Source organism: Alnus glutinosa, chromosome 8 (assembly GCF_958979055.1).
Source record: "Alnus glutinosa chromosome 8, dhAlnGlut1.1, whole genome shotgun sequence".
Taxonomy (NCBI): domain Eukaryota; kingdom Viridiplantae; phylum Streptophyta; class Magnoliopsida; order Fagales; family Betulaceae; genus Alnus; species Alnus glutinosa.
Window position 1 is genome coordinate 9,119,054 of NC_084893.1, and position 26,627 is coordinate 9,145,680.

At 35.6% G+C, this 26,627-nt stretch overlaps 1 long non-coding RNA gene across 1 annotated transcript; it reads left to right on the plus strand.

Moving 5' to 3' along the window:
• The first annotated feature begins 3,011 nt into the window (after nucleotides 1–3,011).
• LOC133876458 (uncharacterized) lies at nucleotides 3,012–5,445 on the plus strand. Its single transcript, XR_009901540.1, has 2 exons — nucleotides 3,012–3,634; nucleotides 5,133–5,445. It is a non-coding gene; the product is annotated as an uncharacterized LOC133876458 (long non-coding RNA).
• The last annotated feature ends 21,182 nt before the right edge of the window (nucleotides 5,446–26,627 follow it).

Genomic DNA, 26,627 nt, shown 5'->3' on the forward strand with positions numbered 1-26,627 from the left:
TGGACAGTTGAGCGTCCGAACGGTATATCACGTCATCCGGACGGTTGCAAAGGAACCGTTTTCACTGACTTATAGGCTATGCAGAATCTTCTAGAAGAACTCTGAATAGTTGAATCCTTGTATAAAAGCATCATTACATAGAAGTGATTTTGTCCAACAGAATGAAGCCAATTACATACCAACTGATCTCAATCATGCTATCACCAGTTTCTCCTATACCGGATCCAACTCCTCAAAAATTACACGGATCACATCCTCCAATCGGATCATCCTGTGCTTCGGCATCGGCATCTAGGTAGCTAACTATTTAAAAAAAAAATAAATAAATAAATAAAAACATGTTTCATAAATGGAAAATATACAAGTGTAAGTCCACGGCTTAGTGAGCATAAATACACATGATGCACATGTTATCATATAGTGAACTCAAATGTTAGAATATAAATCACATGCGGCAATTATAAACCTTCATTTGAAAAAATGATCATGGATGCAATATAGATATAATACATGTTATAACAAGATACTCGCGTTATAGTTAAATTTCATATGGTCTACCTAGGATATTAAACCCTTTTCGGCAAGGTTGGCACTGCCCCGAAGAATGTATATACAACACCGATGCCCCGGATAATGTACTCATACCTTCATATACTACTAGCCCGATTGAGTTTGATCTTGGGTGGCCCACACTACTACTATCCAAGCCAAAATCGTGACCCAAATTCAACCATGATGCGTCGGTCACAAAACAATCATTAGATCCAAGACCCATCGTAAAATAATCATAAACTTTTGACCATAGAAAATAACCGGTATAATATTAAGCTCATGGCGTTATTTCACATGTACCGGTATACCATGTCATATGATGTAATTTAATATTCACTGTCTTTTACATGCATACTTTCATAAACTCATCATTTTCATTATCTTGTCATTAATAACTCATTTTCAAAAAATAGAGTTCACAGTAATCAAAAGTATATTTCATGTGATTCGTAAGCATGCATGTTTGGTATACCAAAAAAAAAAAAAAACTCCATCGGAAAAATAATACAAGTGTCCATGTGAGTTTTTACTCACTTGAGTCGTGTGTTATTATCGGGTAATCTTTTGGATACTCTCCAACCTCCAAATTTGTGAGATGACCTGTCAAAAAAAAACTCATAATAGGCTTACTGCCAGAGGGTCAAAAATTCGGACAGTAAGGTTGAACGTTTGGCCTCGACATCAAACGTTTGTTTAGTGCAGAATCGAACATTCGGTGCTAGGCCAAAATCTCATTTCCGAACCTAAAAGCCATCAAACCACTTCTAAGCAAGTTTTAAGGTCTTAATATGATTCCTATCAGAGTCCTAAGTCTCAATAACACTTCCATGCATAACTTGGTCCTAGTTAAACTATCATCAAAACACCAATCCAATGTTAAACTACTATTAAGATAAAAAAAAACAAGTAAAGAGGTCAAACTAGCTAGAGATAGGGCCTAAACAGTAAGCAAGTAACATAACAACTATACTAAAAATGAACTAGGTTGTGAAGGTTACCTCCTTAAGATGAAAATGGCTCATTCTTTCTCCAAGTGATCTTAGACACACACACACAAGGGGTAGGCTGAGCCAAAAGGGCCTAAGGGTGGGGTATTTATAGGCCTGAGTCCTTTGAAGGTAAGAATGAGCTTATTATTAGACAATTCTGCCAAACATCAAACATTCGCTCACTTTTGTCAAACGTTCGATGTATGGTATTACCCAGCGGTTTTAGGTCAGATCGAACATTCGGTAGTCCCTGGTCGAATGTTTAGTGTACCTTTTGACTGCCTGAATAGAGACATACATCAAACCCTCGAATGTTCATGACATAAGCTTTTAACGTTCAATGTATTGTTATAGCAAACGTTAGTTGGCCCCTAGTTGAATGTTTGACCATGACAGAAATCAAAATTTACCTTTTTATCCAATCTTAATCCTTCATTAACACTTATTAAAGCTTACTTAACCCTAATTAATGTTTGTGGTATTCCACTAGCATAACTCTTCTTGAATAATGCTATTTAGTAAACTAATTTTGCATCTTCATGTTATTTGGTAAGCTCTTTGGAGCAATCGAGTGGGGGAGTGGTTTTGTTTTGGCCCGGATTGTATACAAAGTTGGAGGCTATGCATAATATGATTATTTAAATTGAAGCTTCACGTTGCATTTTCCCATGCCATCCAGGAAAAATGTGTTTCATATTTTCAAACCCATTATGCTTTTTCAGATTTTGCATGTTAGACCTCAATTTTCAATTTGGCAAATTTAAAATAGCTGCTTTTGTATTTTCATTTTTCTCCTCAAATAAATAGTAGAAATGGTATGGAAGTACAAATTTTCCATTCCCATTAAAAAAGAAAATTTAAGTTAAGAAAAAAAAAAAAAAACACTAAACCAGAGTGGACTCGAGTCACACCATGTAGCGCTCCAGATTTTAAGACATAATTTAATGTTTTTAAATTAGAATTCACATCTAATAATAAGGTTAAAGAATAAAAATGAATATTTATGTGAATAAATAATCATTCGTTTTATAAATTGTTTTACAAAAATATTCAATTGATTTATGAACCTTGTTTTAATAAAATAGATATTTATTTTATACCCGAAAATTATTGAGTTAATAAATAGACAAGATAGTTAATCACTAGATTAATTAACTTTATTATTATTTCAGTTGGTGTATATAATTGTACAAAATATGATTTGTTATAATATTATTCTGTATAATGATATTATCTCTGTAATAATGTTCTTAATAAAATAACATTATTTATGAAACGAACCCGAATAATAATTTTAATAAGATTGACTGTATTAAAAAGACCATGTGTAAAATGAGTAATGCTACACATCATCCCCTTGTCCTCTTTTTGTCACCCCAAAATTGATGTGGCTCTTAAAATCGCCATTGGATCAAAATCCAATGATAATCTATCATACATCCGATGGTAATTATAAGAGCAACATCTTCGGCTTCTGCACTCATTACTCTCACAGTTATAAAACAGAGCATTGTCCCTCTTCAATTCGCACCTCCCTTCCTTTTCTTTCTTCTTCCTCTTTTCTTCTTTCCTCTTTACTCCTTCCCTCTTCTTTCATTTTCTTTCTTCTTCCGATATTCTTTCTTTCACCGAGAGACACTAAGAGAGTGAAAGAGAGAGAGAGAGAGAGAGAGAGAGACAGAATCGGGAGAGAGAGAGAGAGAGAGACCGATTGGTGAGGGAGGTCGCTAGAGGGAGCGAATCCGGCGGACCCGTGCGCAGAGCCGACGAACAGAGACCCGATCGGAAGCCGATTTTCCGGTGGTCCCGTGAGCTGAACCCATCAGACCCGAACAATCCGGCGACCTGGAGCGGGGTTAGCGCCGATCGGAGCTGAGACGCCGGCGGAGGCTAGAGGACACGATTTCCGGCAAAGCAGGGGTGATTTTCGATGGTTTTCGGTGAGAGTCGTTTTCCGGTGGACTGATCGAGTATCCGCGTGACTCAGACCTAATTCTGGCGAGCAGAGGCGTGACTTCCGGCGACTGGGTAGATGATCGTGCCGTTGATGATTTTTCTGTGGATTTTTCTGTGATTAAATAGAAATTAGCAAGGTAAATAGCTCTTGAAGATTAGTTTGATTTATTAGTTGATTTTATGACTAATTGAACGTTTGATTGGTCTATTGATAATTTTGGATGTTCAATTGTTGATGGATTTGGGTAGAACCCGTGTGACTTGTAGTTTAGAGGTGTCATCTGCTTTGGGTTCTTAGTAGGGGCAGTAGCCATGGTTATGCTGGGTGATTATTGATGGTTCCTTCCCCTGTTTTGTTGATCGGCCGGTTGGGTAAAAATATTAGCTATGGGTATTTGGGCTCCTTCTAGCTGTGTGTTGTGTCTCGGTGGTGTAGTGTTTAGCCAATTATGAGTATGATTCCTGTGTGTGACTGAGTGTTTCATCCGATGTGAGAAGAATATAGGATTTCAGATGTTTTGTTTTGCCTTCCTATGATTTTGGTAGTCTTCCCAGTTTAGTTGTACTGTTTTGGCGAAGAATCTGATTTTGTGTATGGGTATTTCAGTGGTATGGTTTTGAAGCTAATAATGTTTTGTCCCTACTGCGTCCAGTTGGTTCTCCCCTATTTCGACTGAATATGTGCTGTGGAATCTTGAGTTTTGTTGGCTTTTATGGAATTCTTTTGGTTAATGTTTGGTGGGCTGAGTATTGTGGTGATTGTTGGGTACAATATATATATATATATAGCCGAATGGACAGTGAATTTGGTTAAATGTGATATTCTGTTTTATTGTGTTTCCTTGTACTGTTTGGTTGCTGATTTGCAGAGGTTGGAAATTAATTGAGTATTTTGATAAATTAATGAGGTTGTGTTTATTTAAGATTCAATGTTAAGTTGGTTTTTTAAAAGTGATTCTATTGAGGGAAAAGAGTTTAGATGTTATTAAATTAATGCTAAAACTAAGACATATTATGATAAGTGGAAATAAGTAATATTCTTGAGTGATGATATTAACACTTTGTGTATATAAATATAATTATTGCAAATGATGAATTGAGAGATTGTACAAAAAGGACTGTGAGTATTCCTTACTCACTCAGAGTGATACACGTAGAGCTTTCTTTAATGTTTTGATATCTGCTTTATTTAATAGTATGCAACTTGTTTGGGGCATGTTGTTTGTAACATTGCATGTGTTAGTTATAAGTTAGAAACAAGGCAAAGGGATAGACATCCCCGGTTTGAGGCCTTGGGAGGGATAGACGGCCCAGGATTGAGGCCCTAAGGAAGGGACAAGACATCCCCGAGTTTGAGGCCCTGAGAGGGATAGACAGCCCAGGATTGAGGCCTTGAGAAAATAATAGAGGTCTTTGGGTTAGAGGCCCAAGGCAAAAGAATAGAGGTCCTTGGGTTAGAGGCCCTTGGCAAAATAATAGAGATTCTTCGGTTTGAGTCCTTGGCATAAGTGTTTATAACTGTCATCATATTATTGCATTGCATATTGTTGCATCACATATATTTAATTAAATCAGTAATCTTATCATTATTGAAAGCAGTTGACTGACCCATATATTTATATATGGGCGGTATAGCCCATTATGTAGGTATAAAAGAGTATAAAGCTCAAAGATTGGATTTTGATAGCACTGAAGAGTTAGAACTGTTTATTAATGTAGCTAATGATTACAGTGATTTCTTTGTATTAGTTTGGAATGTAATATTTTAATTACACATGTCTTTCAGTAAATTCTGATGTATCTTTTTAAAGAAAATAAAATATATTCCGCTGCATAAGTTATCTCTGATGTAGTAATGTCACGTGGAAACTGGAGGTTTCCGCTTACGAATTTGCTAGTTCAAATTTGGGGCGTTACACCCCCAAACCATTTTATTTTGTTTTTGTAATAGTATTTTTCAACTTAATTTTTTCTATTTAATTGAGAGAAAAATGACTAGAGATCTTAGATTTAGAATCTTGGTAAACTAATGTATTAAATTAGTCAATATAAATGTTTTGTTTCAAAATGCAAAATTTGAAAAGCATGTAAGGTTATAGAATATTTTTCCCAATGGTGCTAGGGTTACTATTGCTTTTACTACACGTTCTCTAGTTAGAAACTAAATCATAGTCTATAATTGATGAAATAATTAAGCAAAATATCTAACTTGTCAATTTGATAATAATGACTCGTTTGGGTGTGTGATTTTTTGAAAAATTGCGAATATCGAGAATTTTTTTTTTGAAATTATGTTTGGATGATTTAGAAAATCTCAGATAAAATTATAAAAAGTTAAATAAAATTGAATAAAATTTAAATACTAAAATCTCGTATTTGAAAAATGGATTTTTCACCCAAACATGCTTTTAGTGGCTGACTTGTCAATCATATACTATTAATTATTTTACCAATTATGGGCTGTCAATAACTGCCACATCAATTTGTAAGAAATTTTTTGTAAACAGTGATATTATTTAGTAGACTATTATACGACTGCCATACAACTAGGATTACGTGACAATGCAAATTAACTCTTCTTATATATATATATATATATATATATATAAGTGTTCATTAAATGGTTAATCTTCATTGCCACATCATCAAGTTGTATGGTAGTCATATAGTAGTCTACTAAATAGTATTGCTCAATAAGAAACATGCTTTAGCATTCTAATTTTTAATGATCAAATAATTGTAAACTCTCAAACATATTAGAATATTAATTACAAATTAGAAGTTTTAATTTATTCTTATAATTGGTGATTTGGCGTGAGAGTAGTGGTGGAACCAAAATTTTGGTTTATAGGGGACAAGATTAAAAAATAGGAACAATAATTGATTAAAAAATAAAGACAGTAATTGATTGAAAATATTAAAAATATAACTAATGAAATTGGAACACACGGATGAATAATTATGGTTCATATTGCTCTAATTATAACCCAAGATGTTTGTAGTTAGTAGTGGTAGTTGGGAGATATGTCATATTTTTTTTGGACTTTTGTGGATTTTAGGTTCACTGAATGTTCGATGAGGACCACTGAACGGTCGATGCAACCCTAACCACTAACTGTAATACCCTGAAAATTGTAATAATAACAATAAAATAAAATGCAATTATTTGTCGAAAACACGCTTTTAAAAACCTACACTAATAATTTATGTTAACATTAAAAATAATTCCAATGAGTGCTATAAACCAATTTTTTCCAAAACCTAATAATTGATGCTTTCATACCTAGTCGAGCGGTCGATGCCCCACTAGAACATTTGATGGTTACCTTAGCTAAATATTCGATATCCCACTACAACGTTCGAGTTGCCATTTTCCTTTAACGTTCGCGCTTTTTAAAAACCAACACTAATGATTTATATTAAGATTAAAAAGAATTTCAATGAGTGCTATAAACTAATTTTTTTCCAAAACCTAATGTTAGTTTGTGATTGGCTACATTCTATTAGACAAAATCACTTTTATGTAATGTTGCTTATTTTATCAGGGATGCTGTTTATATTCAAAGTCTACATTTTAATTACGTGCTTCAAGAAGATTCTGAGTGGATTTCAAGACAGTGAAATTCAAGTCCTTTGTATCCGTCCGAACGACGTGGTATACCGTCCAAACGCTCATCAGTCAAGCAATACCCGTCCAGATGACGATAATTTTCCATCCGGACTCCCATCTGTGTCCATAAGCTTCGAACTGTTCCAGGTTGTACCCATTCGGACGTCTTAGCAACACCTCCCGACACCTTTCAGTGTACAACAAGTAAAAAGATTTCCTTTCCAAATACAGATATGAGAAGACAGCTACAACCATCCGGGCGAAATGGTTATTCCGTTCGGACACTATCCTTAATAAGGCAAGACGTGCAGAAAATTTACAACCGTTTGGATGCTCGATCCTTATTATTGAAATTGCGTGCAGCAGAAGTGCAACTATTCGGACGCTATGGCAACACCGTCTGGACGCGGCTCTATTCAGGAAAGAATTTCAGCAAATTTGGAAAGCCGATTGCACAGTTGTCCGTCCAGACGCCCTCAACTACAATCCGGACGCCTCCTAAAGAAAATCGATTCAAACTCGATTTAGGTCTTCTGTAGCCTATAAATAGAGGCCTTTGGGCATGTAATTTGTAAGAATTCAGTATTGAATTTCATAATGCTTAGAGAGTATATTTTAGGAGTTGTTGTGCTAATTCAGTTGCTCTCAAACCGTTACCAAAATGCTGTTGCTGTGTTTATGTGAAGTCTATCTTAGGAAAGAGCCCTAAGGTAAAGGATTTCATTGAAAACCCCTTCAAATAGGTAACTTGGTTGGGAGGCGTTCGTGTTGGGTTTCACGTCAAAGTTTAAGGTACAGCCACTACATAAGGGTATGTGAGTGCTACTACTTTGTAACTAACTTTGTCTTCTGAATGGTGGATATCCTGGGTTTGGCTGCCCCGGAGTGGTTTTTCTCTTAATTGAGTTTCCACTTTGTTAATAAAATATTTGTGTCATTTAAATTCTGCTTTTACAATATTTTGGTACACATTACACACATGCACATTAAATTAGAAATCACTTTATTTTTCACCTAATAATTGACGCTTTCATACTTAACTGAGTGTTCAATGCCCCACTGGAACATTCGATGTCCCACTAGAACGTTGAAGTTGTCATTTTCCTCTAACGTTCGACACCCCACTAGAAAGTTTGAGCTGTTGTTTCCCCAAACGTTCGAAGTATGCCCCGAACATTCAACCACACCTGAAAAGAACTTTAACTTTTCAGTCATCTTAGCCAATCTTATCCCTTCCCCATGCCTATAAATAGCACACTACACCTTTCATCTTATGTCCTTCATTCTTGCATTCCAACAACCCTAAACCTTAAGAGAAAAATGAAAAATATAATGACTTCTAATTTACCATGTGTGTGTGCACAATGTGTAACAAAATATTGTAAATGCGGAATTTAAATGACACAAATATTTTGTTAACGAAGTGGAGACTCAATGAAGAGAAAAACCACTTCGGGCAGCCAAACCCAAGAAATTCACAATCAGAAGACAAAGCTAGTACATAGACAGTAACACTCACATACCCGATGCAGCCATCGTATCTAGCACTCTAACACGTAACCCAACGTGAACGCCTCCTAACCAAGTCTCCTACTTGAAGGGGTCCTTTATGGATTCCTTTACCTTAGGGCTCCTCCCTAAAATAGACTTCAATGATGAGCACAGCAACAGTACAACTGCAACCCTTAGAGAGCTAGCAGATCTTCACAATATCTACCTAAACACCTTCTCTAAGTACAGAAGAATTCAATATTGAGTTTATAATTTTTACATGCCTAGAGGCCTTTATTTATAGGCTACAGAAGACCTAAATCGACACTGATTCAGTTTTTTCTAGGCGGCGTTCGGACGCAAGCTGAGGCCTTCCGGACGGTGAACTGTGCAATCGGCTTTCCATAATGCGCTGAAAAGCTTTCCTGAATAAGGCCACGTTCGGATGATTACACCTCTGCTACATGCAATTACCATAATAAGGACCAGCGTCCGAACGGTTGTAATTCTTCTCCATGTCTTGCTTTATCATGGATAGTGTCCAGACGGTGTAGACCTGTCGCTCGGACATATACATCTATCTTCCCATATCCGTGTCTGAGAATGAATACCTAATTCACCTCGAATTCTGACTGGTGTCTGGACAATATTGCCACGTCGTCCGGACGGATGTACTTGAACGCTAGATTCTTCTCGAACTCTGAAGAGTGTCCAAATGTGTTGCCATGACGTCCGAACGGGTGGAAGCTTGAACAATTTGAATCTTCTAAACATTGATGGGTGTCCCGGACGCATGTATGGGCCGTCTGGGCAAAATCTTGGGATCCGAATTCTCTGACTTGAAATCTGCACAGAATCTTCTTTGTACTTCTTGAAGCACATTTTTTAAATGAAGACTCTGAAATAAACGGTATCCCTGATAATGTAGCAACATTACATAAAAGTGATTTTGTCAAATAGAATGCAGACAATCACAAACTAACAAAAAAGACTCTAGAGAGAGACAAAAAGTGGTATTGGTGTAGTTCCACCCTTAATAAGGTAATACTTGCATCTTAAATTCGTGTTTCATGTTGAAAGTATACTGACCTTGTTTTTTGTCAAGCATTTTGTGAGTCTCAACATGCCATGTTAGATTTATGATTTATCATGTATGGGGTAATTAGATTTTCAAAAAGCTATGAACTTGTTCATGTTTTTCACGTTGCTATCATTTAATATGTTTTATATATTTATTATGAGCTTTGGTTAATCTATAATGTGGTATGAGTCGAAGTTTTGAGTCATTTATGCATTCTAACCTTCATCAAATGTTCACTGCATTTGACCGAATGTTCAACCATTGCTGGTCGAACGCTCGACTTCGAAGCTGAACATTCGACAATGACCAAAAATGGATAATTAGGGTTTTAATGATAGATTAAAGTACCTATTGTTTTATTAGGGTTTTTACGTGCAAGGTTCAGAGCTCTCGATGTATTTTGTTTAATATTAGGGTACGTTTCATAGTAACGAGAGTTCAAGACGTCCGAGATTGAGGATAAGCAATTAAGGCAAGCAAAAGCTTACGGGATTAATTTTACTTGAACATGCAATATGTCAAATGACTGAGCCTACTAATTTTATAACATTTTTAGACTGCTTCAAATGGATAAATGATTATATACAATTTTCTTAAAGTAAATGAACAATATTTGTATTTTATGACATGGTACACTGTTACGTGCAGTATAACGGCCATGAGCTTACTATTATATGGGCTTGGCCTTATGGTCATAGAGATTTTACTTTTATATATGGTCTTGGATCCAATGGTTGTTTTGTGATGGGCGTACTATGTACGGATGGGGTCATGGTTACTGTTTTGCTAGTAGCGTGGGCCACCCGAGGTCTGACTAGGTCGGGCTACTAGTGTAAGACGATATATGACAATATTCAGGGCACCGGTATTGTATTACGGGTCCCTCAGGACATCACCACATCTACCAAGAAGGGGCTAAGGGCCTGGATAGATCATATGCAGGAAAGCTATGATTAAATAATTATATATATGTATATAACATAATTTCTCTATATTAAAATGTTAGTGATTGTTAACAGGATTCTGTCCCTCCTCTTAAAAAATAACAAATAATTTTTAGATGACATAATAATGGAGACAACACATACCATTTTATAAAAAACTCATGTCTAATAAATTTAACATAATGAACAGTTACTTAAGGCTTATTACATAAATCAGTCTCATAATAATTTACTTCTTGAATCGTTGACTTACACAGTTACTTTCTTTCATTTGGCGGACATCTCGGTGTCTTGCATATTTGCAAGTTGCAAGACGGTAGGGTGAGAAATTCGATGGGAAGAAGATGTCAAGCGAATGGCTTGCATTGTCAGATTTACTTAGATAGATATAGTTGTTTAACTTTATAAAAATATCTGTTTGGAGGCTTTGAGTCAATAATTGATGATACATGGTTTTGTTTAAAGGTTTATTGTTAGAAATCTCATATTATTTAATTTTGCTTTTCGCTTTAGAATATTCTGATAATTAGTGTCGCATAGTGAATTCAGATAATTACCAACTAATTGGTTTGAAGACTCTATGAGTAACACTCCAAGTTAAGTAAATATAATTATTTAATTTTGGGGCCGTTTCACAAACGTTTGACTTGAAGACCAAACATTCGATGACAATTACAAACAAAGAATATTTTAGATTCTTAAGTTGGGTGTTATGTGATATTATTGGAAAATGGTTAAATGGGTTGTAGATTACGTTTACGTTGTGCTATTTAGATGATTTCTTGTGTTTAAGTCTATTGTCTGGGGTTATAAGATCTATATCCTTAATTAGAATTTGATTCATGGTTGGATTTATGATGGGTTCGAGATTTGATATGGCTGTATAAGCATGGATGTGTATCAATGGCATGTATACGTTTAGGACAGTGTTAAGAAGCCTATCAAAGCCATAGATCGTGTTAGAATGGGTTAAGTTATGACCATTTACAAATGGAAGTTTTTGTCAGACCAACGAACGTTCGGTGGTCTAACCGATTGATCGATGTCGATTTATTGACTCGATAAATGAACATTCGGTGGCCAAGCATAATGATTATTTTGTCCCTATATTAGGTTTAAGAGTATTTTAGCTTAGATTAAGCACTCATATTAGATCCATTCACAAATTTCAAGGGTGAGGTGTATCTGGGAGTTTATCCAAACAAGCCCTAAGACCCAGGTGAGTAAAACGCGCATGGATAGTTGTTATTGTATTTCTTTTATAACATGATTACTTTATATATTGAACGTGCATGCTTACAACTCACATAAAATATCATTTGTGATTTTTCAGCTATGAGTTGAATGATTTTTAATGTCCTAATGATGTGAGTTGATGTTCATCTTGTTAAATTTGCTCATGATGTGTGAACTATGTGTTCGTGTGGAAGTCATTGTTTGAAAACAACATAGTACTTTAAAATGTTTGTGAATACCTGGCAAACCCTCACGAGACTTCACTCGTCCACTAGGGAGCCATAGAAGTTTAAAATGCTTGTTGCATACGCTAAATGCAATCGTTTCTCCCACGAAAGAGGATTTATGTTTCATGCTTTCATTTTATTTTTTGTTTTGTTTTGCTAAGGGACTAGTAAAATGTAGGTTTTAGAGTATTTGATGAGTGCCAAATATTGCATATGTGGACCCCTTAATTTGCATTTACTGAACCTTTAGTTTTGTTATTTTCTAATGTTTTTTGTTAGTTTTGGTATTTTAGTATTTTGCAGGTCATTGAGAGAAAACAATAGCTTTAAGGTGGAAGAAAGTACACTTTGAGAAGGCCTAGATAATGTGGTTATATTCAACCAAATCAAGGAGAGGATTAAATTGGAATTTCTCTAATTGGAGTCAAAATCGGATTAGATTAAATTTCAGATTCTATACATGTCATAGTATTTTGGCTATAACTTTCAGCTAAAGTATCAGATTAATGTGAATCAAGCGGCGTTGAAAAGCTAACTCAAAATTATAGGATTTCCTAATTCGAACGTCTACTATGCCAAAATTGCCCCGCAATAAAAAACCGCAAATCTGGACGAATTTGAAATCATTTTCCTTCTTGAATTGAGTTTGGAGTATCCTACTCAAACTAGAAGACAAACCTCCAATTTTACTAGAATATCTAGGGCTTCTAGGATTTGTTTTCTCCCTATAAATAGACCTTTAAGATTCAAGAAAAAGGGAGAGAAGCTAGAGACCAAATTTTTTTTTCGTCTTTTTAATTCAGTTTTTCTTTAGGGTAGGTTTTTATTTTTAATAATCATTTGTAGCTAGATTTTCAACTAAGGTTGAAGATGAAGCCTCATCAATGAAGAACAACAACACTTTCATGTAAGTTTTTATTGTCCGATTTTATTGGATTTAATATTTTCATTGTTTTACTTCTTTTCAATGTGTGGTATGATTCTTGGATATCTTTTGTGATTCAAGGATACATTTGATGATTTGAGATAGTTTCACATAATTGATTGTTTAGTTTTTATTTACAAAACAATTGGATATCTCTTGTGATTTATTTTACGGATACATTTGATGATTTGGTTTAAACCGGATATCTTTTATGATTTGTGTAAAGAATGGATACATGGGATGTTTTGATTAACTGTTTGAACATATCTAAGATTTTAATTGTGAGAACTTCGGATTAATATTGATGAACATGGAATATGTTGTTATGATTTGGTGAGTATGAATTCCAAAATCGTAGTATTTTTCTTTTGTTTTATTTTATTTTGTTTTGTTTTACTTTATTTACTTTATGTTTCTTGTTTTATTATTATTATTATCAAAAATCAAAACCTTTTAATTTTTGGAACTAGGTTAGGATTTGATTAATTTAGTCATAAATTTTGTTTTCAAAAACACAATTTCCTGTGGGATTGACCTCGCACTTGCAGTCCATTTACTGCAAACGATTTGTACACTTGCGAGTACAATTAAAATTCACATCATAAACTCAATTTTAGTGTAAACAAGTGTTTGCAAATGGAATGATGTTTTTTTATGAAAGCATGCATTCATGTAAAAGAGAATAGCTATATTGCATCATATGACATGGCTCTCCATGTACAGACAACGGCATTAGGCTTACCCTTATACAGGTTTTACCCTTAAGTCAAATTACCTTACCTAATCAATGGACATTTGAAACAATTATTCTCCAACCTAAAATGGAGAATAATGCAAATGATGATTTAATTTACATTTCTCAAAGATCAGATGATACTGTTAACATATCTTTTGAACCTTTTTGCATAATTTTATGAGGAATTTCATATGAAAATGTTGTCAAGTGGCATATAGTAGGATCACTAAAAGCATAAGCACGAATAGTTGCCCAGCTACGTACCAACGTTCTCGATTAAGCAAATTTATAGAAGAAATAAAAAAGAAAATACAAATCGAAGATTAATCTACATAATCTTCAACCAATAATTAATCCCACTGGAAATTGTACATCTTTTGAAGAAGTTAGTCTCCAATGAACTTATTATTTAATTACAAATTTGCACATGTGCTTGTTATTTAATTAATTATGCTCCATTGAGTTTCACAAGGCCTTTAGCAACAAATTCCTGGGGGCTGCTTTTGCAAAAACACTCGCCTTGGATACATTTGCAGCCTTTACATTGAAAGCAAATATGTTGGCAGTTTAAATCACTCAAGCAAATCGGATCTTCCTCGTACCTTGCTTCTGCTCCCAACTGTAACTCTGCAACATATTATTATTATTATTATTGTTTGGATTAATGCATAGCTATTAAAAGAAACTAAGTCACAAAGAAAATTAAAAAATTGATCATATAAATAGGGTAAATGAATAAGAAATGATTAAATATTCACCGCAGGTGATTGCGAGAAGGGCAAGAAGAAAGAAGAAGGTAAAGAATTTTGCCATCTCCGATGTATAGATGATGATGCTCTATGCTCCTTTGAAGTGCATTAAGGAACCGATTGATCAAGATTTTATAGTCCAAGGTAGAGATTTTACAGTGAATTGGTCAAAATTTTAACAATTTATCTTTATCTCCATTAATAGTATGTTAAGTTGTTAATTTCCAACTGAACATACAATTTACCTTTATTAAATAGTATGTTAAGCTGGAACAATTAACAGATTAACTAAAACTAAATTGTTACAAGTTTAAACAATCCACCATGAAATCTCTGTCTTGTTTCACACATTTGGAAAGTTATCTTTTCTAATAAAAGAAAAGAAAGAAAGAAAAAATTTGTGGTTGGTGTTTATCCGTCTTAATAACACCATTTGTTTAAATAAAAAGAAATTATTCAATTCTCATTATTAAGTTCCCAATTATTCCTACAAATGATGAGCACGAAAATTTCATTACATGGTACAAGATTAAATAAAAAAACAAAACCTTTAGGGTTTGCCATTCATAAAGAGCATAGATTAAGGTGATTTAAGGAAACTTTTACTGTGAACAATGATAATGTCTAATAATTGTGTTTTTATTATTGTGTTTATATGCAAGTTTGGTAATGGGGTATTCCATATTAGACCAAGATTCCCTAAAATTCCTAGGACATTCTACTAGTTAAATTTCATCAAATCTCAACTATTATTTTATAATTAAAAGGTGAATATTTTGCTATATCAATTCATTATTTTTCATATTTATAGTCGAGAGCCCCTTCTATCAAGATGTGGTGTAAAACTTCATTTTATAGCCTTTAATAGAAATTTGACACATCAGGTAAAAACCCCAAGTGCAATGGAGATGAAAAACACCGTATCTTTAATCCAAGTCTTTTCTATTCATTCTAACCCAATGCCCATTGTTGGGAATAATCCCACTCAAACAGGCCTCAGGGCCAGCATTGACCCATGGAGAATTGCGGTCCTCAAGCCAAGATAACAAGACTATCGGATAGGCCTATCTTGGGAGATAGACACCCAAACTAGTTGTCCTTGGGAAATGCTATTTTCGGAAATATATGAGAGGCAATATATCCAGATTGAGTCCCAGGAATGTAGACATCTTGGGACCAAGATTCAATCCATCCAGCCAAGGTTTGGGACAAGCATGTACCAGGAACTTAGGTATTAGTGTCATCCCAAGAAATTCGGATTAGAACCCTACTCCAAGTTGAATTGGGGTAAGAGTCATAATCTGAATCCATTTAGAACTCTTTAAAAAATCTGGTCAACAGTCCTACTCCAAATTGAAGTGGGATAGGACTCTCAGTCCAAACATAATCCCTGAAGATTTGGGACCAAATCAAATCCCTAAAGATACATGACCAAATCCTACTCCAAAACGAATTGAGAAAGAAATCCAATCCAGGTATGATAAGGAATCCAAGACCAAATCAAACTCTGACGGCGCTCCTAGGTTAAGTTGGAGTAGAAGACGTAATTCAGTTTTGGCTCCACCTCTTAGCTAATAAATAGGCTCTTATACCAGGTATTAACGATAGACTGAATTCTTATGCATTGAGCATATTTTTCTCTCAGAAACTGACTTAGGCATCAGAGTGAGACCCCCGACAAGGTCTCTTAATTTTGGTTGTTTTGTAGTGATTGTTGAAGCACGAAGAACATGCCGTTCACACTATACCAGAAAATATTCTAACAGATTGGCACCTTCTATTGGAACAATCATTCTTTTCTCATAAAAAAATATCTGTCATGACAGTGAACACACGTTCTAGCAGCCAAGTCAACAGGCAGAGAAGACAGCTCCTGGAGCCAATCATTCAACCTAACCCACACCTAGAAGATTAGAGCAATCCACAGCCTCAACCATTCCATCCCCCAGGCGGAGGAGATCAAGACTGCGTAGCAACATTGGAAGCTTGGATTGAAGCCCTAACACAAAAGAATGTAGAGTTGCTACTCAGAATCTCTAAACAATCACATCCCGGGACGAACTAGGATGAGCATGAAGAGGAGGAGCGCAACAGCCATACCAATGGCCACGATCGTCAGGAGGACGATCACCAAGAGGACAATTTTTAGGAGCATAATCATTGAGAGGATAATTATCAGGAACAAGGAACGGAAGGGCTAACCGTTATGGGAACCAACGTGAAGATGCAGGAGATCTGAGCAGAATTGTTGTTGATTTGGAGAGAATGTGCACATACATAGAGATGGAAAGGAATGACAAACACAAAGCCATAGTAGAGGACAAGCTTTTATTGGGTACTCGTTCACCCTTCACGAGACAAGTAGCAAACTACTGGCTACTCGAAAAGTTCAAAGTCTTTCAGATCCTAAGTTATTCTAGAGACAGAGATCCTCTTGATCACTTGGAGAATTTTTTAGCTCATCTACATCTTCACGGGATACCTGATAATGTGGTGTGATGGACCTTCCCTTTACTATCTCTAGGAATGCCCAAGACTGGTTCAAGAAGCTGCCTCCGAATTCTGTTGATAAATTCAATGATTTATCCAAGTGACACTGTTTCTGGCTTTGCAAACATGGAAGAAGCCCTTGGGATACTTGTTAACATTTCATTAGCGCAACAATGAAACAATTAAGGAGTTTGTAGCTTGGTTCAACCAATAGAAAATGGCGGTTGAAGATCCAACTGAAGACATGGTTTTCGCTGTCCTCTATTAGGGCATTTCACCTGAGGAGCCTTTGATGAAGAAGTTGGCTTGGAAGCAACTAAGTACCCTGCAGAGCTAATGGATAAGGTAGAAGAATTCATTAACCAAGAAGAGACTTTGAAAGATATGGCCAGTTCAAGGCTACCCCAAGAGATAGCCTCGAAAAAGAAGCTGATGGGGAAGCGCAGAAGCTAGCAAAGAAATTCAAGGACTATGACTTTACACCTCTCAATGCCGGGATATCAGAGTTCGTCATGGAGATCAAAAGAGATCCGAAGTTTCGTTGACCGATGAAGATACCAAGTCATCCTCCTTACAAGAATGAAGACAAATATTGTGAAATTCATGAACAAGCAGGTCATTACGCCAAGAGGTGCATATCCCTAAGTAAGGGTGTAAACGAGCTGAGGTACTCGTGAGCTTACTCAAGATCGGCTCGAATAAACTCGACTCGTGCTCGAATCAATTATTAAATAAGCTACTTGTGAACACGAAATCAGACTCCATTATTAAATGATACAAACTCGTATAAACTTGGTTCGACTCGATTAATGCTCCTAAACCCACTCGTATAAGGATCGACTCGTTTATTAAGGCTCAACTCGTATATATATAGGTTATATGTTATATTATTTATTAAGTAATAAATAACAATTGTTAATATATATTAAGCAGCAATAATTAATTGGTTATATGTATATTTATTAGTAAAAGTAAATAATATCAGTGCTTAATATGTTAATCATATGATTTAATAACAATTCAAATAATTAATCATATTATTCATATAATATAATAAAATCATATGATCATGTAGAAATATAACACGGTGCGATATAATCATATAATCATTATATCAGTTAAGTATGATAAAATGATCTAAGTATTATAATTAGTTACTTAAGAATCATTAGATCATGTGATTAAAGATCTAAGATCATTGAATTGTTAAATCATATGATCATATGATAATACGTAGATCATATGATCATTAGATACTTATGAATTAATATAATTATGACTCATGATGATCATATTTATCATGGATAATTTAACAAGTCATATGATATTATATTGATTCATAATTCATAAATATATTATAAATATAGATAATTATAAACTAAGCACAAATATAAATTATAGCCACATAATGTCATATAAGTATACAAATTTATACTAATTCAATGATTGAGTATCTGGATATATAGATACAATGATAAAGTATGAACATCATTCAACAGTTGAGCACGAACATCATCCAACAATTGAGCATATCTACCCCAAGGCTGCTCTTGGTTCATGGACTGCACCACTTGCAAAGCATCCCCCTCAAAAATCACTCGTTTATAACCCAAATCCAAACAAAAGTTTACTGCCTTCCACAACGCCACAACCTCAGCCACAATGAAATTGGGAATGACCATAGCCATTGAGGTAGGGCACGTCCAAACGATGTACCACAACGTTTCATCCGCATTAGAGCACATCAGGCATACCGGGTCCTGCACTATGTGCCAGCTAAACTGCTGATCCTTGGTGGAGAGAATATTCGAGCATAGCTTCTAGACAAAATTGCAGACCACACTGGAAACAGGGAGCTTCCAAATATGATTCCAGACCTCATTGACCTCGTAGCCGTTGAGCTTTCCCCTCGGTCCCTTGTTCGAACAACCATTTCCTGGTGGTAGGCACTCCTTACTAAGAAGCAGTCGTTAGATATACCCTGCCAAACTAGCTTATCCGGGTTCCTGAAAGGACTGAGCGCCAAGTTGCATATCGCCTCAACATCTTCACTGATAAAAATTTCTTGGATCATTCCCACCTTCCACCAGCCCGTATGATGGTCAATCAACTCGCTTACCTTCATGTTGGGATTCCCTGCCAAAACAGGAGTTTTCACCTTGCGAGCAGAAGCGCCCAAAATCCATTGATCACCCCACACCCAGATGCTCTCATGCCCAAAATCATATAATATAATGAAAAGTTCTAAAACTTAATTATATTATTCATATACAATGATAATCTAATTCATATAATCCCAAATTAGATCACGTACTCATATGATCTAAAATTGTTCCATATAATCATTAAACATGATCGCATGATCTAATAGGATCATATAATTATAAAATATGATCACATGATCTAATAGGATCATATAATTATTTCAAAAACCCTATTATTTCATTGCATTGAACACATTTCCTCAATTTGATTTAACCAAAATAAATACAATGTATTATTGATTCCATGTATTTGTTGATATTAAATTTAAATCTTAAAATTATAAAGGATCTTGGCAAATGCAAATATGGGAATTGTATTGATCAAATCCACCTAATAAAAAATTTAATTATCTCTTAGAATTTCACTCAGATCTCTCTCAAGATTTTCCTATTTTTGGTCATCCCTTAAATATGCAAAAATCCTTCCTCCAAAAGTCACAGACCATTTGAAAATTGAACCAAAATTATAATTTTGAACATTTATTTAAAAAATTACATTAATTAAAGACTTAAACCGAAAACCCTATTAGCTCATTGCATTGAACACATTTCCTAAATTTGATTTAACCAAAATAAATACAATGTATTATTGATTTCAAATATTTGTTGAGATTAAATTTAAATCTTAGAATTGTAATTTATAAAGGATTTTGGCAAATGCAAATATGGGAATTGTATCGACCAGATCCACCTAATAAAAAATTTAATTCTCTCTTAAAATTTCACTAAAATCTCTTTCAAGATTCTCCTATTTTTGGCTCCCCCTTAATTATGCGAAAGAGTAATGTTTTTTTATACAACTCTTGCACAACTTTTACATAACTCTAGCAATTTTTTTTAAGATCAATTGTTGAATATTTATGGCCCACATGTAGGAAAATAAATTAGGAAATGCTCAAATTACAACAAGTGCACAACTCTAAGGCACATTGAAGTGTGACTCACACATGTCGACCCCCTCCAATGTGCCTTGGAGTTGTGCATTTGTTATGTATGTATCATTGCCCAAACAAATTCAATGGTTGATTATAAAAATAAAAAGTAGTTAAAATTGTAAAAAAGTTGTGTGACAGTTGTGTAAAAAATATTACTCTATGTGAAAATCCTCCCTCCAAAAGTCACGGACCATTTGAAAATTGAACCAAAATTAGAATTTTGAAAATTTATTTAACAAATTGCATTAATTAGAAACCTAAATCCCTATTCCTTAATGACATAAATTAAAGTCCAAAAATTAAAATCGTATTCTTTAATCTCATTAAAAACATTCCTACATTGCCTAAAAATCACATTAACTTTTTTAATAAAAAAAATTACTAACCAAAAAAAAAAAAAAGAAATCTCTTTTAATAGAAAAAAAAATTGACATTAACCAATTTAAATTTTTGTTAAAATCGAGGTTGAATTTGATCCAACAGTAGGTATTAAACTTGCTTTTAATCCAACTGCCGATATTTGTTCTCCCTAAAAACGAGGAAAGATAATCTAACGGCTTGTATTAAAATTAATTTTAATCCAACGGCTTGTATTAAAACGCCTCGATCCCTTTAAAAAAAAAAACGCCTTGATTCCTTAATTAATCACGCGTGCTTTCCCGAATTTCCGCCCCCAGTCTTGCGTTCGTTTGAGAACCTGACGCACGCCACTGACGCTGACTGACACACGCGGCACGCTGCTCCAAAAATAACGTCTTCATTTCCTTAATTTTCTGGGCTGTGCGATCTTCTGCTGTTAAATCTAAGCCGTTGGTTACGAGATTAATTGCATACAGCTGTCACCAATTATCCAGTTTGTCCTACCTCGACAAAATATATGGTGTTTAAATTAATCATGTGCTAACAACTCTAACTAGATTGATCTGACGACTTTAATTTCAATCGTGAAATTGGTTATAGTAATTAACGGTCAAGATCACATGTTGGCCTGGATTTCAGCTGTATATGGGCGTAGGGAATTATTTTCTAACCAGTCTAACCGGTCTCGCTTTCTGCCTTTCTTCCTCATTCCTCAATGAGCGAAATGAAGCCTGATGGGCGACAATCGACATGGCTGCGTCCGCTTCTCCAAACAAGCTTATTTGTTCACGCAGATTCTCACAAGAGTGAATGCAATATGTATTGCTTGGACTGCATGAATGGAGCCCTTTGTTCTCTTTGCCTTGCTTCTCATAGAGACCAGTGACCACTACGCTATTCAGGTTTGGTTTTCTGATAAAATATATTTTTAAAAGGTTTTTAGTTTTCATATATGGGGGATTAAAAAAAAACTAGCTAAAGTAGGTGAGATTATAATCTAGCTAGAACACTACATTGTCAAAATCTACGTATTAATATGGGGTTTTTTTTTTTTTTTTTTTTTTAGGCTTATTCGCGCGGTGCAACTCTTTACTTAAAGGACAACTTATTTCTTCCCTTCGGTGCCGCCAATTCACGTAGAGCTGCTGCTTTTTATGGAGAGTAATACCCTTTCCAAACTCGTGTCTCTCTTTGCTGCAAGGTTTGGAAATAAAGCTACCTTAGGTGCCTCTCACTTGCACATGTTCGGTGCCCATATCTGGAAAGAGACTTAACTGTCAAATATTCGGTGCTATATATTATTTCCTTGAGAAAACATTGTGTGTTCGTCGTCTCCCTGGTGAACTGCAGAAAGTGCATGGTCGGTTCCATCATGGAAAGAAAATCATGCAAGCTGGTTCGGTGGATGTGCTGCCAGGTTTGGAAAGACGTGCTTCTAGGCCTGTCATGGAAACTAAAGAAAATCACGCATGGGTGCTATTCTCGGTTATGGAAGGAACGCACGGCTTGGTTATGGCAAGAAGAGAACGTGCCTTTGTTGTTGCCAAAACTGGGAGAGAATCATGTGCTGCCAGCTGCTGGCTGCTATATAATATGGAGAGAAATAGCTGGCTGTCGGTGCTAGCTTTGTTGCTGGCTAAATGTGGAAAGCATCGTGTCCTTGAACTGCAGGTCTGCGCCATCTAGTTTTGGAAGCACATATTGCCTTTTCCATGGGGAAAATCGGTGACGCCTCACACGTCTTTCTCCACATTCACGAGATTTCACATTTGCCGGGTTTGGAACGAAAACCGTGGATAGACAGAATATTCCCTAAATTTTGAGAGTATGGATATTCTAAATAAAAGAATAAAGCTGACTTAAGAATCGAGAAGTTCATCGAGAACAGCAAGCTAGTTCAATTTATGGGAGAGTAGAGGAATTTGTCAGAGAACCATAGGGATAACCGGCCCTAGAATCGCTGGGACTACCAACCTCGAGTCCATCAGCCTCGGGATTACTGTTCATGAGACCTTCCTCAATGAAATAATAGGGATAGTGAGAATGATCCCCGGGAGAATATAAAGAGAAGAGACGACTGAAGAAGCAGGAATTTGCGGCGTAGAGAACAAGGAACCAGGAGGTTATAGCTAAAATCAGGTAGTAATGGTCGTTAGAAGTCACTTGCAAGGTGCTTATCACCTCCGAATAGCATAGCACTCGAAGAGACACTACCAGTAGTATCTCCACGTATTTCAATTTCTACATTTATGTTTCTCAACAAACTATGTTATTGTTTTCCAATAATTCAGATTTATTATAATAAAGATAGAGTATTCCCTAGATTTTGGGAGTATGGAAAATCTGAATAAAAGAATAAAGCTAACTTAAGCACCGGAGTGTCCCCGGTCTAGACATCGGGAATCCGTTGATGTCATTTCTTTTACAGAAAAGAGACAGAGAGAGAACACTCCATAGAAAACAAGGAACCATAGAAAACAAGGAAATGAGACAACTCTCTGTTTCAGGTAACTCTCGGTTTTCAGGTTTCGGGTTTTTAGGTTTTTAGGAGGTATGGAGTCATTCCCAGAGAAAGGGAGAAAACTCTGACAAAAAACAAGGAGTCATGGAGCCACCTCTAGAGATAGGGAGAAAACCCTAATGCAAATCTAGGGAAACAAACCTGCAAAGAAAAAGAAATGAAGGGAGAAAAAAATGCAAATTCAATGAGACAACCCTGCAGAAAAAATAAGGAAGGAAGAAAATCCTAAGGCAAATTCAGGGGGACAACCTTGCAAAGAAAACAATGAAGGAAGAAAACCCTAATGAAAATCCATAGAGACAACCCTATCAAAAACAAGGTAGGGAGAAAACCTTACAAAAAACAAGGTTGGGGACAAACCCCTATTAAAAACAAGAAGGCAAGGAGCCTTGCCCGAAGGAAAGTAGTAAACCACCGGTTTTTCAAGTTTGCAGAAAGCATGGGGCCATCCTCAGAGATAGGGAGGAAACCCTATGGAAAAACAAGAAGGCATAAGACCAAACCTCGGAGGAAAGGAACAAACCTTCGGTTTCCAAGTTGCAGGTTTATAGGTCAAATTTAACCTTGGGGGGGTACATATATTATGTTGTTAACAAGTTTGATTGCAGAAATCATAAGGGCATCAAACAATTAAGGAAGATATTTTTAACAAAATTCACTAAGAAGCACCACTCTCAGAATTCGAAGCCAAGGGGGTAGGTCGATATCCACCAGGATAGAAAGACGTATCTCAGGTGTGATCACACGTCCGATGTGCAGCAGTTAAACCTAATACTTTCAAAGGCTAGAAACTAAAGATTGTTCAAGCCTTGGAAGAAGCCAAGGCTCGGATTTTTCGAGACACAAAATTCTCATTATCTGAGTATGCATCCGATAAAGGAATTAGGGTGTAACTGTTGGGAATAATCCTACCCAAACAAGGCTAGCACCTGCCCATGGAGAACTGAGGGCCTCAAGCCAAGACTACAATACTCCCGAATAAGCCTATCTCAAGAGATAGACACCCAAACTAGTCGTCCCCAAAAAAATGCTATTTTTGTGAATACGCGACACGCAGTACATCTAGATTGAGTCCCGGGAATGTAGACACCCCGGGACCGAGATTCAAACCATCCAGCTAAGGCTCGGGACAAGCATGTCCCAAAAACTTAGGTATTAGTCTCATCCTAAGAAATTCATATTAAAACCCTACTTCAAGTTGAATTGGGGTAGGAGTCACAATTCGAGCCAAATTAGAACTTCTTAAAGAATCCGGTCAACAGTCCTACTCCCAATTGAAGTGGGATAGGACTCCTAGTCCAAATCTAATCCCTAAAGATCCAGGACCAAATCCTACTCCAAGACGAATTGAAAAATAAATCCAATAGAGAATCCAAGTCCAAATCAAACTCTGACAACGCTTTTAGGTTTAGTTGGAGCAGAATACCTAATTCAGTTTGGCTCCACCTCTTAACCTATAAATAGGCCTCTATACCAGGGATAAACGATAGACTGAATTCTTGTCCATTAAGCATACTTTTCTCTCAAAGACTGACTTAGGCTTAGAGTGAGACCATTAGCAGAGTCTCTTAATTTTGGTTGTTTTGCTGTGATCGTGAGAGTGCGAAGAACATGTTGTTCACACTGTTTCGAAAGCTGTTCTAATAGTTTGGCACCGTTTGTGGGAACTATTATTCTTGGAGGCGTTCTCGTCGCTCTCAAAGATGATGACGACATAGTTGAAGTTATTGGTGGCGGTCGTGAGGTCCAAGAAGGAAAACTCGAAGAAGAAAGAAACTTATGCTCCTCCAGCAGATATTGGATCGAGTCCAATGGAAGGTATGTGGGTTTGGGCTTTGAGCCGAATTTGGTACTGCTCTTTTTTCTAGGTGCGTCTCTATCAAAAAGGACTCACAACAATCCATGACTCAATTTTGGTTTTGTGAACAAAGCTTAGGGTTAAAGGAGTCGAGAAAACATGGGGTAGTGTGGGTTTAGTTTTTAGAGAGATGGGTTTGTTTTGTTTTGCTTCATTTTTCTCTTTGGCAAATTTCATGTCGATTGTAACATAGCTTTCAACCTTTGTAGTTTATGCTATTTCTTTCATGGCTTGAATATTCGCCTAATAAAGATGCAGCCTTTTGTCTGCCATGCTTTCTCTTTAGTAAGTCATCTAGACATCCTATGTAACTTGTATTCACTATAGATGAATTCAAGAATTAGAAGAAAGATAGGGATGGAAAAAATTGTACTATTTTCAATCATATAGGGAAAGATCTTAAGTCACTTCACAGAATTGTTGAGGAGTCATGTGAAGACTTGATTAACCAATCTCAACACATACAAAAGGTGTTTGACAATTTCACTTATAAATAAATTGCAAACAATCGGCTTCAGGTTAAAGCCTTAATTCATATTATTCGAGTGCTTACATTTCAATGTGTTGCTTTTAGAAGTCGGGATGAAAGTGTGGGTTCAACCAATCATGAAAATTTTCTTAAAATATAGGATTTGGTGGTTTCATATGATAAAAAGGTTGATGAAATGATAGCTAGAGCTAAAAAAAAAATGCCTCTTACACATCACCAATGATACAAAAAGAAATTTTACATGTTTCTTTCAATCACAATGAAGAAGGCAATTCGTGAAGAAATTGGTGATGATGCAAATTTTTGCATAATTGTTGATTAAGCTCGTGATGAGTTAATGAAGGAGCAAATGGCTATAGTTTTAAGATTTATCGACAAATATGGCTTTGTGTGAGAATGTTTTCTTGGGCTTGTTCATGTCCTTGATACTGCGACATTAACCCTAAAAATTGGGATATATTTTGTATTGTCTCATCATAATCTAGACATTCAAAACATTTGAGGATAAGGATACAACGGTGCAAGTAACATGCGAGATGGATGGAATGGGTTGCAAGCTTTGGTTTCAAATGATTGTCCATATGCCTACTACATTCATTGTTTCACACTCATTTGCCATTGGCTTTAACAATAATATCAAAATAAGTTATTCTTGTTCATCAATTTTTTTTAAATTGACTTTTATCGTCAATATTATTGGTGCCACATGCAACCGTAATGAAAAATATGCAGTTAATTATCAATGTCAAGAATTGCAATTCAAATCTTAAGACATTTTGAATGTCACGCATCTTGTTTCATCTACTAAAACATATATCCAACAACATAGAGATAATAAATGAGATGTTTTACTTATCAATGTGAAATCATTTTGCGAGAACGCAGCATAAATGTCCTAGATATGAATGCTCGATATATTGAGAGACGAGGTTGAGTTCGCTATCAACAAGCAACTTTACAATGAACATCATTATCGAGTTGATTTTTTTGTGCCGCAATAGATTCTCAGTGCAAGAATTAAATCACCGATTTAGTGAGCATGCGGTGGAGTTGCTTATTCTTAATTCGGCTCATGATCCTAGAGTTGCATGTGAATCTTTTAGAATCGATGATATTTGTTTGTTGATAAACAACTTTTATCCACAAAACTTTATTGATATTGAAAAAGAACAACTAAAAATAGAACTTCACCATTATGAGTATAATGTAGTAA